A 12,375-nucleotide genomic window follows, 5' to 3' on the forward strand; every position below is an offset into this window, starting at 1 on the left:
CACCCAGCCTTGTAAGGGTGTCCGAATGTAATATTGTAGTGCCAAGCACCAATCACGCCCGTGTAAGGGTGTCAGAATGTAATATTGTAGTGCAAGTCACCAATCACGGAGGAGTAAGAGGGGGAGCCAACCCTTTGCACACCAGAAGTGCAATTAATAATATAACCGGCTCCTCAGCAGAGCTGTAGTCGAAATCATTGCAGCCCACAAGGGCGTAAGAGCCATGTCTAGTTATAAGGAGCGTGTGCGCACTCCGAGGGCCCTCCTGTTGTTACAGCCGGTAAGGCGTAAGTCAAAAAATTGCTCCGTCTGAACTTGAAGCATTAGGAGCCTAGGAGCAATTTGGGAACACAAGCGAAGGGCGTAATCCAAACTGGTATAAGTGGAACCTGATTGGGTTACGCCCCCCGGCTCGTAATCGTCTCTAATCCGCACTCAGCCACTTGGGAAGGCCTGTCGCGGATAAGCGAGAAACTGCGCCATGATAGGAAGTAGTCCCCGATGTACTCATGGAAGTACATTGTGAAGGTACTAGTTTGGGACAATATATAGTACCTACCTGCACTGAATACGTAACCCTTGGCATTAGTAAGATACCTTACCATCACCCGACAGTGGTGTAGTAGTAACGCTGGAACCCCAGAACGGGGCCAAGCTCTCCCAGCCCGTCTGGATTTAGCGTCCAGTTGGGCCATCGTATGTAGAGTCAATCTATAACATGAGAGCACGCCATCTCCACACCAACGTGAGCGTCTTAAGGCTGCTTGACTGGAAGTGTTAACCATTTCGTGTTATGACACAAAGACATCGTCTAGGCAGTTGAGGCATGAAGCTTATAATGCAAATTGCACAGGCATTGCAACTAGAAGCACACATTGGTAAAACCCCACCGGTCAAGGAACATTTCAAGTATCCCGCCCGTGGGCGAAAACAATTCCTGTCGGGAACACTTAGTAAGCGTGAGAAACCAAGGCACAGTAAATAACACAGAAAAGCTGCAAGGTCCCTTCTATTACAGGTGGAAATACATATGAACACATATAACAGAGATCCGTCAGGCCTTTATTGTAAAAGGGGTGTAAAACAGGTATAAAAACTAAGTCTAATAAGGCCACCCGCGTTGAGGATAGACCGCCGTATTTTGATCTTAATTTGATTTTGATTTTGACTTAAGACTGACTGCTCCTCCAAAGACACCTCCAAATCTAATTCACACCCTCGCTATCTTCTGAAGGAAGACCTCCCATTATCGAAAAGTCTATTGTCCTAGACTATGGAAGTTCCTTCCGAGTGTGTTCTGGTAGTTTGAATGTTTACCATTTTTTCCAGTATTATCCTTGTACCGGTGTATGGTACCCTTTTGTAACTTGCACATGTCACTTTTCTCTTGTAACACACTGTTTGCTACCTCTCACATTTTGTTTGCTTTAGATACTTGCACAAGTGCCACCATTGCCTACGTAACGTTTGTTCTTGTGCTGGAGTGTCTGTCATTTATTGCAGTATTATACCTCTACTTGTACTTTGTATGCTTTTGTAACCTGCACACATATCACTTTTTAGGTTTCGACCTGGCGAGGGGCACACAGTGCCCCTCCCAGATCGAAAACTTTTGTCTACAGTAGGGATGTTCGGACCGCCTCTGTTTCCCATTGGCTAGCTCCATAAATGGAGGCTAGCCATTGGGAGACAGAGGCTGTCAATCACGCTTTCTCGGGAAAACGCGATTCGGGGGCGTTTCTCTGGCTTTTTTTAAGTCCCGCCCCTTTGTCCCGGGCCGCGCTGTGATTGGCTGCCGGCCCGGGACACCCCCGTGACGTCATTTCCTGGGCCGCGCTGTGATTGGCTGCCGGCCCGGGACACCCCCGTGACGTCAGCCAATCACAGCACGGCCCGGGACCTGACTTGTTTTATTATCTCGCCCCCTCACCAAAGCAGGACCACCTTACACTTATGACACATCTCTAGTGTGTTAGGAACTAGGTTTAGCGCCATGCCTCCAGAGGACTACAAACTGGTAGAACATTAATGCATGGCCAGGGATTGTGAAATCCACTGATGCGAGTACTTTTGAGATGGCCCCTGAGGCTCGTAACATGCCATCTCCTACGTAAGCCATTGCTTGGCTTACTGTTCTTGACACGTGACCACGCCCCCCCTTGTTTCATTTTGGTTCCTGGTTGCTGCGCGTTTGGTGTATTGTCCAGCTCTCCGTCCCGTCTTTAATTATGGGTTTATCCAGCCTTGGCCCCGGACTCCTGCGGACCTCCTTGGCCCCCTTTCAAGAGAGGTACATTCCTGTTGGCGTGCACGTCGCTGTTCCGCTCCGCCCTCTTCTAAGCCGGTCAGCGCACCACACCTTTAATTTTGGCATCTCCCTTTCGCCTTTATTCGAGTTGCTGCTCCGCTCCTGTGAACTTGGAGCCGGCCAGCACGCGACCCCCCCAGCCTCATATTTCTTTGCTCGTGAGCTCTGCCTGCACGCGCATTGCTGCTACGCTCCTAATTCCTGAGCCGGTCAGCACGCCGTGTCATAGGTGTCACTCCTCAGAGTTCCCATCATTTCTTTTTATCGTATGTTTTGCTGCTCCGCTCACGTACTCAAGCTGAGCCGGCCAGCACACTACGTTTTGGAGAATTGTTTCCTGTACACACTCACGTTGTTGCTCCGCTCTGCCCGCTACTTTGAGCCAGTCAGCACATGATTTTTCAAAGCCACTTTTTGTGTAGTTTCCCAGTCATATTATCCCATTCCCTTCGGCCCTATAACTCATCTATAGAACCTTGAACCTTCCCTATCCCTCTCAGTTGTTTTATACACCACCACCCAATATCCTCCTACAAACCTGGCAGAGTGATGGATGAGAGTATCCCCTTAGTGTAGTACATGCAAAACAGAAACATCCTAGATACATCAACTACTGGCTCCTGTTTCTTTCACGATGTTCAGGGATTTTCCTCTCTCCCTTGGCCTTGTTTTTTTAGCCGTCTCTCTCCCGCCCGCCCACTGTCCGTGCCTCCTCCCTCCCGCCCGCCCACTGTCCGTGTTCGATGCCTTCATAAATAAAAGAAATAAATAAAATCCCCCTCCCTCCCGTTGTCCTGCCTTCTCCCTCCCGCCCGCCCACTGTCCGTGCCTCCTCCCTCCCGCCCGCCACTGTCTGTTTCCGATGCCTTCATAAATAAAATAAATAAATAAAATCCCCCTCCCTCCCGTTGTCCTACCTTCTCCCTCCCGCCCGCTGTCCGTGCCACCCCCCGCCCGCCCACTGTCCGTGCCACCTCCTGCCCTCCCACCCACTGTCTGTGATGCTGTGAGGAGAGGGGAAGGTGTGTGGGAGGGGCAGGCGCGAGACGGCGCGTGTCGTGCCTGGAGAGAGGAGCGTGGTGCGCGAGACCGGGGGACATGCACTTCTCCATCCCAGAGACCGAGACCCACAGCGGGGAGGGCGGGTCCTCCTACGTGGTGAGTGATTGGGTCCCTGAGGGCGCCCGTGCCTCTCACCCCTCTGCTTTACTCTGTGCCCTTCTCACCCCACCTATCTCTGGCTGTCCCGCTGTCTGTCTGCGGGTGTTGTCACCCTCTCCTCCTGTGTCCAGCTGGCGGTGCTCCTTTTGATTTTGATTATCCTGCATCTCTCGTGCCTGTCACCCCTCTTCTTACCCCGCCCCCATCATGCCGGTACATGAGCATCCTCCTGTCTGTTCCCCCACTCCCCCTCTGCAGGGCCAGTCTCCCCTTCTGCCTACAATAGACTAGAGTCGACTCTGCACTGGCGTGGCTTCCGTTCTGTTGTGCCCGAACACCATGCAGCAGCCGGTGCCCACGTGAGGGCCACAGTGCCCGGGAGGCTCTCAGCACATCCCTTGGCGCCTACCTACCGACTGCCCCCAGTGCCACGTTAAGGAGGCGGAGTCATCCCCCACCTGCCCCCCAAGTCTGCCCCGTTCGTCAGAGCATCAGATGCATTTTTAATATTATTTACATAGCGCTACCCGTACCCCCTTGTGGCCTGAAGCGCTTCCTCACTTCTTAAGTGGCTACTCCGTGTATGTCTAGCGCTTCCTGGCCCTGTCCTGGTCACGGAAGCGCTACCGTTTTCACTGACCCCCTGGGCGCTTTTCGTGGTGCAGGATTCGTAGCGTGTTGCTTGTACATTGGCCTCTGTGGGGTAATTGGGTGCAGCATGGAAGGTTTTGTATGTAGTGCTCGCAGCTACAAGTTTTATCTTTGAAATGCTGCAAAGAGCGAGTCATCTTATAATACAAACTCGGAGCGCAGCATTTTATTAGCCTCAGAAGGATGAAAGGCCCAAGTGGCTCCTCCAGCGTGTAAGCTGCAGGTTGCAGATACGTCTCACTTTCAGGCGCATTAACCCACTGAGCTATGCCGACGGGCTTTCCTGCTGTTTCTGTTTAGAGATCGGATGCCTGATGGTGAACTTTAACTGCAAGTCCTGCCTGGCTTCCTCCCGCCACACTGGCCCCGGGGATCTCACGGGCCGTTTACAAAATATGAACCAAACAATGCAATCCACTAAATATACCATAATGCACCTTGACACCGCGATCTTCGCCCTGCTCACCTGGCTCCGGCCTCCATCCGGAAGGCCTGTCCTGCAGCGCTCCGTGGGCCACCTGCCGGGGCTGCCCCTCTCCTTCTGAGCGCCTCCCCCCGTCACTCACCTCTTGGTGGGAGCTGATTTAGAGGCTGTTCCAGTTTATTTACTGCCTTTCACTGAGTGAAACGCAACCTTTGACCCCGCGCACTCGCCAGGATCAGCAGGGGACGACCCTCACCTGGGAGGGAAGGAAGGAATAGGGGGCTATAATTACAAGGAAATGGCGCAGCGGGGTGTTGCGGCCAATTTAGCTGTGCCATGCCGCGTCATTTAAAACAAGCGCTGGCGTTGCTAATAGGTTTCGCATTTGGAAATTTGGAGCTATTGGTTTTGTAAATGACATTTTATATTTATATATCGTTATTGGCATTGTCAATAACAATATATAAATATAAAATGTCATTTACAAAACCAATAGCTCCAACTTTCCAAAGGCGAAACCTATTGGCAACGCCAGTGCTTGTTTCTCCTGTAATGTACCGATTGCTACCTCATGTATTTTGGTTGCTCACTATTGTCATTTTTTATCATGTAACTTAACGTTTGCTTTTGTAATTTGTTAATTTGCAATTGTTTCCTCTTGTATCATTACTGGTCCTAAAGTGAAGCGCTCTGACACCTTCGGGTAAAGTCCGCGCTATATAAAATCGCATAAATAAATAAATACATAAATAAAATAAAAATAAATGCCGAAATTGCAACTTGTAATTGTAATTGTAATTGTAACGGTATTTGTAGAGCGCGATTGCTGCCCGTGGGCGTCCAAGCGCTGAGCTGACCAGAAAGTGACGGAGGAGGTGCTATGGTACAGTGGGTTTGTCAAACAGCCATGTTTTTAAGTTTTTGCGGAATGAGAGAAGATTTGAGTTGGACCGGAGTGAGAGGGGAAGGTCGTTCCAGAGCCTGGCGGTATTCAGCGAGAACATTCTTCCCCCTGCTCTGGCTCGCTTTACTCTGGGAATGACGGCAAGGAAGGCCTCCTTTGATCGTAGGTTCCTGTTGGGATGATAGGGGGTGACAAGATTTCTGTTGATCGCTGGGCTTGTGTTCCAGAAGGTGCGGTGCGCCAGGCACAATGCTTTGAAGGCTATCCTCTGCCTCACTGGCAACCAGTGGAGAATTTTTAGAGCAGGTTTAGCAGACTGAGTGCGCGGGATTTCTAGCAAGGAACAAGCTGCACAGTTTTGAACAACCTGTAGTTTTCGAAGTGTAAACTCAGGTGCCCCCATGTATAGGGCATTGTTCGAGTCAAGGCGAGACTGGATTAGCCCTTGGACCGCAACCTTTTTGGCTTCTAGCGGCAGCAGCGGAAGAACCTTCCTCAAGGTTCTTAGAAGGCCGAAGCATGTGGCAGATAGTTTTGTGGCCTGGGTGGAGAAGGAGAGTTTGTTATCCAACCACACACCCAGGCTCTTCACGCTTTCCTTTGGGGTGGGGGGGGGACCCAGTGCATTGGGCCACAGGGAGGTGAATGGGACTGGAGAGGGTGGGCCTAGGAGCATGAGCTCCGTCTTATCTCCATTTAATTTAAGGGAGGAGTTGGTCATCCAACCCTTTATGTCCTCTGGGCAGTGTAGCAGATCGGCTGGGGAGCACTTGCTGTTCTCGGTGGCCAGCGAGACCACCAGCTGGGTGTCGTCGGCGTATGACACGATTTTAATGCCATGCGGTTCGACGACACTTGCCAGCGGCCTCATGTAGACGTTAAACAGCACAGGGCTCAGGGAGGAGCCCTGTGGTACTCCGCAGCTCAGGGGTTTGCTGGAGGATACTGTTACACCGTCGAAGATCTGAAACGACCTCCCAGACAGAAAGGATTCAAACCACCTTAAAGCGTCACCTGAAACTCCGATGTTATGGAGACGGTCCAGCAAGGTGGAATAGCTGACCGTATCGAATGCGGCACTTAGATCAAGGAGGATCACTGCCACTGATCCTCCTTGGTCCAGAATCCTTCTAGTATCTTCGGTGACTGCTAATAAGGCGGTTTCTGTCCCGTGTTGTGGTCTAAAACCTGTCTGGGATGTGTGTAACAGCGAGTGATCCTCCAGGAACTGCACCAGCTGTGCATTTATGTGCTTCTCTAGCACCTTGCTCGTCCAAGGAAGGAGTGAGATGGGACGGTAACTTGACAGGTCGTTTGGGTCTAGGCTAGGTTTCTTTAGCAGTGCCCGTACCATGGCCTGCTTCCAAGCTGTAGGGACAGAGCATGCAGAGATGGACGAGTTCAAGAGATCCAGGATTACAGGCAGGGTGGCTTTGCTTGCCTGCATCAGGATGTCTGGAGGGGCAGGGTCACGGGGAGATCCTGACTTGACCGCGCGGGCCACTTTGCTTAAAGTGTCGAGGTCGAGGGGGAGAAAGTGCTCGAGCGACGGCTGGCCTGGACGGGGAAGTGGTCTGAGGAGAGGTGGTTTGAACGCTTCCGGGGGAGTGGCTACAGGTGGGAAGGTGGAATAGATTTTTAAAACTTTGTTATGGAAAAAATCTGCAAGCTCGTTGCATTGCTCCTGGGATTTGATAGGGGGGGGAGCCGTGGTGGCGCTAGAGCATTGTTTTATGATTTGGAAAATTTCCTTGGGTTTAGACTTCGCTTCCATTAATTTCTCAGAAAAATAGGTAGCCTGGGCTGCTCTAATCCCTTCTTTATATACCTTGATGGCCTCTTTATAAGAGGTCTTCTTTTCTGGAAGGAAATCTAGGCGCCAGGCTCTCTCTCTTTGTCTGCAAGTGCGTTTAAGCTGTTTTAGAGAGTCAGAAAACCAGGGGGCAGATTTATGAAGTCTCTTGGAGGAGGATTTACGCATCGGTAGAGTGGAGTCTAATGCGCGGGTGATCCAGTCTCTGTAGATGTCATTTCCCACATTAGGATCCGGGCAGGGTGAGGGGCGAGTGGAATCCAGTTGGTGCAGCCAGGGTTCCAACGGGAGTTTTGACCAGTTCCTCCTGATGGTCACTTGGGGGGGTGCTTGGGGATTTTTATGAGTGGCCCACGAGAAAGGGACCAGAAAGTGGTCTGACCACGGAAGGGGAATGGGTAGATCAACAGTAAGGTCCAGGCAGTTACTGAAAATGGGGTCTAGCAAATTGCCTTTTTCATGGGTCGGAGCCGCCACCAGCTGGGTGAGTTGGAGGGCCTCCAGATCTTCTAGTAAATCCTGTGCGATGTGATCAGCAGGGGAATTAAAATGAAGATTGAGGTCCCCCAAAATCGTGTGGTTGGCTGATGTGAGGGTTCTTTCCGCAATGATTTCTGGCAGGGACCTGTGGAACAGTTTTACAGGTTCCGGGGGGCGATAAATCAGGGTGCCTGAGAAGGAGTTGTTTGCATCGAACTCTAAGCAGAAAGCTGCGCTTTCACAATCAGGGATAGTGTCTGCCGAGAAACGGCATTGGTACTGGTTTTTCAGAATGATCGCCAGACCTCCGCCTCTGCCGACCGGTCTATCCAGTCTGAGAATGTGATAACCTGCAGGTAGTGCTCGCACCACGTCTGGATCGGAGTGGGCAGTGAGCCATGTTTCTGTCAGGAAGATTGCGTCAGGTTTTTTCTCCTCGAGCAATATGGCAATCTCCGTATGGTGTTTCGGTAGAGAGCGGCAGTTTAGTGCAAACATATGGAATACTTGTGCCTTGGCCGACGGAGTTTTGCGGAAGAGGTGCTTGCAACCCTGACATGAGCCGGGTAGTTCGGTGGGGGCATATATACGAGGGCATTGGGGAGTACAATTCCTACCTATTTTGTGTAGGGCCGCCGAGCTATAAGTCCTGCTCTGGGCGAGGAAGGGGCGAGGGGTTGTGGCCCTGGGTCCCGGCTGGTCGCGGACGGGCGCAGACGGGCTTGCCTTAGGCGCGCCTTCGGCGCGCAAACGGCGCTCCCGCTGCGCTCGTCCGCTGCGCTTCCTGTAGATGCACATTTGTAGAGCGATGGGGCGTGGCCTCTAGTGGGCGTGTCCGGCGAGCGCGCCTGCTCTAATGGCGGCCGCTTTGTTGTTGTAAGTAGCGCTACAGCGTATGCACCGCTGTGTGCTTCAGGGGGTATTTGGCAATTCAATTTTTGTTTTAAAAGCACAGATTAACAAGTGACACCACACAAAAGCTTAAAACTTGGTTTAGCCAAGTGTTCTTCGTTCAGTACCTCCAGCTCCCGGCTTCCGCCTCAGGACTGGGTCAGCTGATCGGTCGTTGCGCTGTGGAGCAGCGTTTATATAGTCAAGGGGGCATGGCCTCTAGTGGGCGTGTCCGGCGAGCGCGCCTGCTCTAATGGCGGCCGCTTTGTTGTTGTAAGTAGCGCTACAGCGTATGCACCGCTGTGTGCTTCAGGGGGTATTTGGCAATTCAATTTTTGTTTTAAAAGCACAGATTAACAAGTGACACCACACAAAAGCTTAAAACTTGGTTTAGCCAAGTGTTCTTCGTTCAGTACCTCCAGCTCCCGGCTTCCACCTCAGGACTGGGTCAGCTGATCGGTCGTTGCGCTGTGGAGCAGCGTTTATATAGTCAAGGGGGCGTGGCCTCTAGTGGGCGTGTCCGGCGAGCGCGCCTGCTCTAATGGCGGCCGCTTTGTTGTTGTAAGTAGCGCTACAGCGTATGCACCGCTGTGTGCTTCAGGGGGTATTTGGCAATTCAATTTTTGTTTTAAAAGCACAGATTAACAAGTGACACCACACAAAAGCTTAAAACTTGGTTTAGCCAAGTGTACTTCGTTCAGTACCTCCAGCTCCCGGCTTCCGCCTCAGGTCTGGGTCAGCTGATCGGTCGTTGCGCTGTGGAGCAGCTTTTATATAGTCAAGGGGGCGTGGCCTCTAGTGGGCGTGTCCGGCGAGCGCGCCTGCTCTAATGGCGGCCGCTTTGTTGTTGTAAGTAGCGCTACAGCGTATGCACCGCTGTGTGCTTCAGGGGGTATTTGGCAATTCAATTTTTGTTTTAAAAGCACAGATTAACAAGTGACACCACACAAAAGCTTAAAACTTGGTTTAGCCAAGTGTTCTTCGTTCAGTACCTCCAGCTCCCGGCTTCCGCCTCAGGACTGGGTCAGCTGATCTAGTCCTGAGGCTGAACTGGGGATTGAACCCGGGTCCTCCAGCTCTGCAGTCAAACGCTTCTCCCAACTGAGCTATTGAAGCGTGCTTGAATTATGACGACGCACGCCTGCCCTTGTCTAGCTCCGCCATGAAGCCTCGCGCACCGAGACTTCCACAGACTCTGCAGCGGGAGAAGGCGCAACACCAGTACGCCGCTTCCCCGGAGCACTCCACCACGCAAGCAGGCCATGGGGGGAGTTAAACCTGGTCGAAGGGGCCGCACTGTCAATGTACGCAACGCTCTGCGGACTACACCGCGCGGGGGCCGCTCCGCCCTAATTAATCATAAAAACCAATAGCGCCCGCGAGCGCTGTACACTAAAGCACCTGAACAGCTCCTCCCCCGTGACGTAGGGGCAGCAGCCGCTCACGGGGGAGCGACGCATAATAGCTTGGTTCTGAGAATCATTGCACCCTGTGACGTAGGGGCAGCAGCCGCTCACGGGGGAGCAGCCATTCTCAGAACACCGGCGCCGATTCTGCTGGGGAGAGGGGGGGCGCGACATCGCCCTGCAGCTCTCTCCTCTTCCCCCACGATGTTTTTCATTTGGCTGTGGCACGCTGGGCAAAGCTCCGCCTCGTCGCCATTGTAGGGTTTGGTGAGGGCGCTAGGCCCTCATTCTGTAGATAGGTAAATGAGACAGAGACACAGTGGTATGGGGATAGGTAATGGGCCCAGAGAACGTGCACTCGGCCCCTTTAATTGGCCAGGGTCATCTGACCTATGATGCCTGGTGGTGGGTGGGTGTTAGGTGTATCGTTTCAACAGAAGAGAGACACTAGAACGTGTCTCACATTATTACATCGTCGAGCCATTCCACTGCGGGCACAGCAAGGCCGCCTTGCTGGGACACCACTCCCCTTGTTACACTTAATACAGCGCGGGACAGATATAACTGGCCGTGCAGAGGGCTGGAGCGCCGAGTCCCTGGAGGCGGGCATGAACCCCGCCGAGGCCCGTGGCCTTGCTCGACTGCCCAGCAGCAACAGAACAAAACGGCTTTCGGATGAAGCAAGGGGTCGTCACTCCCTCGTCGCCAGTGTGGGGAGTGGCGCCAGGTATGCATGTGAGCGCTGGCTGTGCTCCGCAAGTACACAATGCTCACACAGTCTGCCACCGTTCAGCGAGTGGTCTCCTGCGACCACTGCCCCTTTATTTATACGCTCCATTTGAGCCCGACCACAAGGGGTGCAAATAGATACATTTGGAGGGAGAGAAGCTGGGTTGCTCTCTACAGGTGGAATTAATTGTAGGGTGACTTTACCTAATAGAGGGGCCCGGAGTCTCGCCAAGTCTCCCAAAAACACCACATTCTTCCTACAATAAACAGTAGCAAAAACACTGCTGTCCTTGTTGACATTACAAAATCCTTAGGAGTAGCAGGTAGACGGATTTTATGATGTACGTTTTATGGTCACTGTGACCCTCGACTTTGGGTTAAGGGGTTGTTCTCAACTGTTCTGAAATTTTCTGCAAGGTCAGAAGTTCCTTAGCTGGGACCAGGGGCAGTAGATGTGTCTTGTTGGTGAAAACTTAAGGGCATATTATCAAGGCGGGCGATATGAGATTATCGCCGCTTTTGCGGCCGTTTTCGGCCGAAAAGCGGCGATAATTTTATCACCCTATTAGCAAGCTGTCGCTAACAGCAGTTAGCGACAGCTTGTAGGCGATAGCGACCGGTTTTGGGCCTGCTTTGCATGTCAGAGATATTTATCGCTAATGACATGTGAAGTGGGCGTACCCAACCTGTTAGCGACTAAAAGCAGTCGCTAACACAGCTATCGCCTATTAGCAAGGCAGGCGAAGCGATAAAAAAATACTCGCTAAGCACGAATATCGCCAAAACCTAACGCCTGCTCAGACCACTTCTTAGCCTGTATATCCAATGGGAGGTGGATATTCAGGTTAAGTCCCTATTAGCGATAATGCCTGAATATCGCTGGATTTCCAGTGATATTCAATCATTTCGCCGCTATCGCCGGATATGTTATCCCTTTGGAGCTAAACGTTGCTAAAAGCACATTATCTCTGCTAAGCTCATTTAGCGATAAATATTGCTAGTTTTTGATAACATGCCCCTTAGTTTGACTTCTAGAGCGCATTTGTATTTTCATCATTGAAATAGAACGATGTTTCTCCAGTTAGCTGTTCAACATACGGCTGAAAAGTCTTTTTAATGACTTTTAAAAGAATGAAATATTCCTGGATCTCTCTTTAATTCCTCGCTGGGTCTGACCTTGGTATCTTTTATCGCTGTTATTTCTATACTTGCTTCTAGGCAGTTGGTCTATAGTTAATGGTAAGCAGTCACTAAGTGTTGCTGAACCACAAATGTCTCTTCAAGCTTTTTATTCTGCCTTTGTGCAAGGACGTCACTTAGGGGTTGGTAGGGGTTGCAGCTGCCACCCCTGTCTTGCCACTTGCTACCCATGGCACTACTTTTGCATCCCATGGCCTCAGCGGTTGCAGAAACAGTGCCTGGAACACAGGCAGCTCTTCCTAATGGACGCTGGTTGGAGCTCCACTTGCTGGTTTTCTGTCACTTTTTTAAAAACACAAATAGTGGATAATATTATTCACTGTTAGTGTAATAAAAAAATGCTGTAGAATGCATGTTGTATGCATGCTTACAGGTGAGAGTCTGTTTATGTGTGCGAGAGTGTGAATG

Source organism: Lissotriton vulgaris, chromosome 3_2 (genome assembly GCF_964263255.1).
Source record: "Lissotriton vulgaris chromosome 3_2, aLisVul1.2, whole genome shotgun sequence".
NCBI lineage: Eukaryota > Metazoa > Chordata > Amphibia > Caudata > Salamandridae > Lissotriton > Lissotriton vulgaris.